Source organism: Cupressus sempervirens, chromosome 7 (assembly GCF_028749045.1).
Source record: "Cupressus sempervirens isolate cs-2001-9-10 chromosome 7, ASM2874904v1, whole genome shotgun sequence".
NCBI lineage: Eukaryota > Viridiplantae > Streptophyta > Pinopsida > Cupressales > Cupressaceae > Cupressus > Cupressus sempervirens.
Genome location: NC_143124.1, coordinates 740,177,196 through 740,182,710, shown reverse-complemented (window position 1 = coordinate 740,182,710; position 5,515 = coordinate 740,177,196).

Here is a 5,515-nt window from a genome sequence, read left to right as displayed (position 1 = left end):
CAAAACTAGAACTGGGAGCCTAATTTTTAAATGTGTACCAAAGGCCCAATTTTTATTTGAAATATAGACTCCAATATACCGTTGGAATCAGCAAAAGATGAGATATCCATTTTTGGAGTTGGTTTTTACATAGGTTTTCACTATTGCATGCTACAAGGGGATTTGTAATTATTTCAAAATCCATGGCTTTTGATAGGTTTTTCATGTTTTTAGTTGGAGAATTTAGTTAAGATGCACTTGATATGCTTTGTGGCTCATTTTGTTCAAAATTCGATACATAATCATGTGTTTTGCCTCAAGTATTTCAATTTGCATACTTTTTTATAGAACTTCTCAAAAATTGTTATTTCCTACCAAATTAGTTATGTTGTTCCATCAACTATTTGAGATATATTTTTTCTTTTGAGAGCAAAAATGGTTGTGAATTTGATATGTAATTGCAGAGAGAGATTAGAGAGATTATTTTCACTTTTAGGAGAGTTTTTCCAAGTGGACACATGTCATCTTCACAACAGATCCAAGAATTCATTCTCCTCTTTATCTTTCTTTCTTTTATCCATTGTAGGGGTTGGTTTCAGTTTTGGAGAAAAAATGGCTCATTGTTGTGATACCATTCCTTTCAATGATTTCTCTTGTAATGAGCAGCATTAAGTTTTGTGTAGATAGTTCTTGTTTGTTAGGTGATTTGTGAATCAATTCTATACATCTTTCATGTATTTTTTTTCAAAGAGAATGAATTAAGTAAAGAAAAGGGTTTACATTCATTTTGGATCTTGTCTCCTATTTGTGGAATTGTAATCTTTTCTAGTTTGTGAATAAAGAGCATAAACTAGGTTGCATTATGTTTAAGAATGTATGTGATTAAAGTATATTGCTGATGGAATAAAGATCCATGTAATTGCTTGATGTTTATCACAAGGTTTGCAAATTTCATGATGGGATAGGTCCAGTATGAGATTCATTTTGATACAGATGTTTATTCACAAGGTGAAAGATAGATTAGGGATCTTGATGTAGGAGTTATGTCAAAGATTTCAAGGAGATATATGGTTGTGATTCATGTAATTGCCCAAGAGATAAGGCACTGATAAGCTACAGGATCATTCAATTTTCTTGCTCATACCTAGGTCTTGTTGTTATCAACATATTAAATCATCTTTTCCCTTTTCTATTGAAATTTATTCAAAGCCTAACCCTCACTTAGCTTACTATTTTCATGAGTCATGATATTAGCTATTTCATGCTTGTGATTTACTGGTTAAGTATAGAAGATTTAGGGGTTTCATCTATTTTCCTAGATCTTGATTATGCTCATTGCACTAGTCACATAATCAGATCTTAAGAGGTTCACTCACCTAGGTTTTGTAGAGCTTGAAGTGAATAAGGAGTGTAGCCTTATAGTTGGCCCAGGTTCTTGGTGAATTGTGTCCATTATTGGAGATAGCTATCCATAGATGCATTCTTGCCTTGCATACTTGGTGACTCAAATTCTGTTAAATTAGGAGCCAAAAAACTCTTAAGATAAAAGAAGATCTAATGAAAGGACATCAAGAGAAGTAAGACCTTATGAAGAAAGAAGATAGATCATGTGTTATAAGTGTAACAAATTTGGACACATTGCTCAGAATTGTCATGCACCAGATGATCAATAGAATCCTAGAAGCAAAACTCTAGCATGTCGGTTATGTAACAACTTTGGACATATAGCAAAGTATTGCAGAATGGACAAAAACTTTGGAGATAGAAGGAACAATGGAAGAAACTTTGGAAACAAAAGGAATGATGGAAGAAAATTCAAAAATGGTAGAAGGAACCATGAAAGGAACTCTAAAGCTAACAAAGACAATGAGGAAAAAAGAAATGTAGTTAGTAAACTTCGAGAAGAACTCAATGAGGCATTTGTAAAAGGATTATATTTCTCAAAAGAAAAGATATAAGATGATGAGAAATGAAGATCAAAGTCAGTAATTTTTGGTTCAATTAAGTTGAATTAAGCTTGTTCATAGCACCAAAATTTGTAACTTCACTCAGAGAGTGAAGTATGGGTAGTGAAGTTGGGAAAAGGTGTATCAAGATAAGTTTAGACTATATCTAAGGTCACTTGTCATTTGGATCTTATCTAAACTATTTATGAAGGAATTAACAGTTACTATTATTATAGAGGAAGTTAATTCTGTAGCAGAAGATGAAAACTGTTGGTGTTTGAAAATGTTACCGATTTTCAATTACCCTGATCAGAATGAAACACATCTAGGGGCAGCTAACTCCCATTTTAACCATGCCCATTCAGACACCAGGCCAACTATAAGGCATGACCCTTCTTCTTCTTCAGGCTCTGCAAAACCTAGGCGGGTAGACCTATAGATTCTTTATATGGTACCAGTTATCAAAGCATACACTAAATCTATTATGAAGCAGATAAAACCCTTATTTCTCCTGATAACTCATGAAATAACATCAATCAATAGAAGCTAAATGCAGATCTAGGAACCTCATAAGTTGAGTGAGGGCATTCCATTATAGCTCTTCAACATAAAAAGTAAAGATCATTTGATTAATGATGTTGATTCAACAAAACCCCTAAAGTGCAGCAACATGAACAAGTGATCCTGTAAACGACCAGTGTCTTATCTATTGGGCAAATCCATGAATCAAATGCATACATATGAATATATGAGACATATGTGTATCTTCAGATATCCGATCTATCCATCTAACTTGTAAATGGACATCTATGCTCAATCTGAACCTCATTCTTATATGATATGCCCATCAACAAACCTGCAATCCTGTTGATTCTCTAAAGCATTTACATAACCTCTTGGGTTATAAACAACAATGAACTAACATACGACCTTAAGGAGCTGCAAATACAACCTAAACTCTTTGTTTAGATATTGTAAAACATTGAAGATCACTAATAAGGGAGATGCGAATCAGAAAGAAACTAATGAAATTCCTGTTCCTTTGTATTAATTTCCTTGAAACCATACATTTAAAAGCATGCAATCAAAACATAAAAACACCTAACATGTCTGAACCATCTATATTATCTTTACACTTGCTGCTCACATGAGAGAAATATGCTAAAGAATGGAGGTGGAATCACAGTTCTGGATCCAAAGAAGTGGTCTCATAGAATGACTGTAAATTTCCTACTGACAATGGTTTCACAGTCCAAAAAACTGGAACCCCTATAGAGAAAGAAAAGAAAGATATAGGAGAAGAGTTGATTCTCGGATCTGATCTGTAATTGACAAGTGTCCACTTGGAAAACCTTCTCAACAGGTTAAAACAACTCTCTCATCTCTCCCCTCAACTGATGAATCAAATCTTCAATCATTAGGCCTCTACCAGCACAAAAATATCTAAAATATCTGATTTGAACAATTAACTAATTTGATTCCTAATCTGGAACGGTGAAAATTTGCTAAAAATGAACTCAAGAAAGGGAAAAACATCTCCAAAATTCATTTTAAGCTTCAGCAAACATCAACATACATCCCCCAACTAATTCTGACACTCCATGCTGAATTCTGCTCATTCCATTGAGAATGCCTCTAAAAATTGAAAATCTGTTTATATACTGAACTAGTGAAGACCTGTGCATAATCTGACTCCGTATTCAGAAAATTTGGATTCTTTCGGTTCTAACGGTATATTGAAGTTCCTGATTCGGACAAAAAATGCCCCTGTTATGGCCATTTGAAATTTAGGGTTTTGAGACATGATCAGACATTAAAATTAAAAAATTAAAAAATTTACATAGTGGAAACATATAAACTTTTTAAATTTATTCAAATTTTTCACATGAACAAATCATGCGTTGAAAACAATTTGATGTTATATTCAACTCTTTTTATTCCTCCATTCCTATGACAACACATGGCAGATTCCTATTTGATCGGACCCATCTTGAAATTTATAATTAATATATTAATATATTAATTAATCCTTTTTAAAATTCATATCATCAGCTTCCTTGTATCACTGTGCACCTTGAGAATTTGCTTTATGTGCATACGTTTTCATATTTTTCGTAGCATCGAGATCTTCTCATTTTACCTTCACGCTCACATGGGGCAAATTTTCTTTATGCCCATTCGAGCAATCGTATTACCGAAGGTCTCAAAAATTTTGTTTACGTCCATAGGGACGCTTGCTTTCTCCTAGCATCAGGAAGCCTTCACATATCATCCTCTGCTCATGTGAGTTGAGCGTAAGATTGGGCATGCTTTAAAATCATCTTACGCTCATGCGCTTGAGCATATTCTTGGAGACCTTTGTAGTTTTCCTTACGCTCCCACATGAGCAAGTGGATTAAGTCAAAACTATGACTCATGAGCCGATGGGCCCTTCCACAAGATGGGTCAGCCCCAAAAGTGTGTGTGTCCTTAAAACAATACTCTTTCTGTGTGTCATTGTATTTAAAATATAAGAAAGACAAGCCTCAGAAGAATGTGGGATAAAGGCTGAGAATTCTTTCTCCTCTGTTCTATGCTGCTGCATCTCCTTTCTTCTGTGTGGCTCTTGCTATGAGATGCCTCCCTCTTTATATGGCTTTTTTTGTTACTTACATGATCTGTGCTTTGGCTTGTTATTAGTCACTTTAACTAATGCCCTGCTGCCACCTTCTATGCTTGCAACGGCTTGGGGTTCCCTTCATTTGGCTGGACTCTTCCAATGTCTTCTGCACATGAAAGCTTTTCAAGGTGGCTCTTCTGCCTGCGGGTTCCTATTGATTAGCATGATCTGCATCCACCCCTCCACATTGGGCCTTTTTACACCCATGTGAGTGTCTTCTCACTGGCCGATTCTCTTCTTGTTGTGGCTTGATGACGGCTTCCTATTTTTTGCTTTTTAAATGCACCTTCAAAGCAAGTGCATGTCTATTCAGTAGACATCAATTTCTCAAATGAAGGTCAAAATGTGAAGCTTCCCTCACAGAAAATGTGGATAGTAATTCTCACAGTCTTAGTAGTGAGTGTTACAGAGGAAATGGTGATGGGTATCTGAGTTGCATAAAGTCTTTTAAGTATTTTTATAGGCGACGTAGAAGACTAATATGTTCTGGGAATCACTTGTCTAAGGATATTCAATCTGGTGAAACATTATCTATAAGGTCTTTGCATTCCAGTGCAATCCATTGATGGAATTGGTACAATTTAGAGTCAACAGTGAGATTTTTTGTGTATTTATGGTTTGAACTCGGAAGTATAGCTGGATAGAATTTGGCTCTTAGGAAGTGACCTATATTTATGTGACATTAGAAAATAATGATCCAAAATGTTTGAGTAAAATGTCAGAATCATAAGTTGTCATGCAGAAGCTTGCTACAGAAAGGCACTATAAACATTGTCAATGAAAGTTCTTTGTTATTGTAGCGGTGGCATTGGGCACATATAAATTTGATACGCTGTAACTTAAGCAGAGAGTCATAGGAAATTGAAGAAAATGTAGACACAAGGGAATGATTATATTTGAGATTTCCACTGCCGAATTTGTCTTACAATTC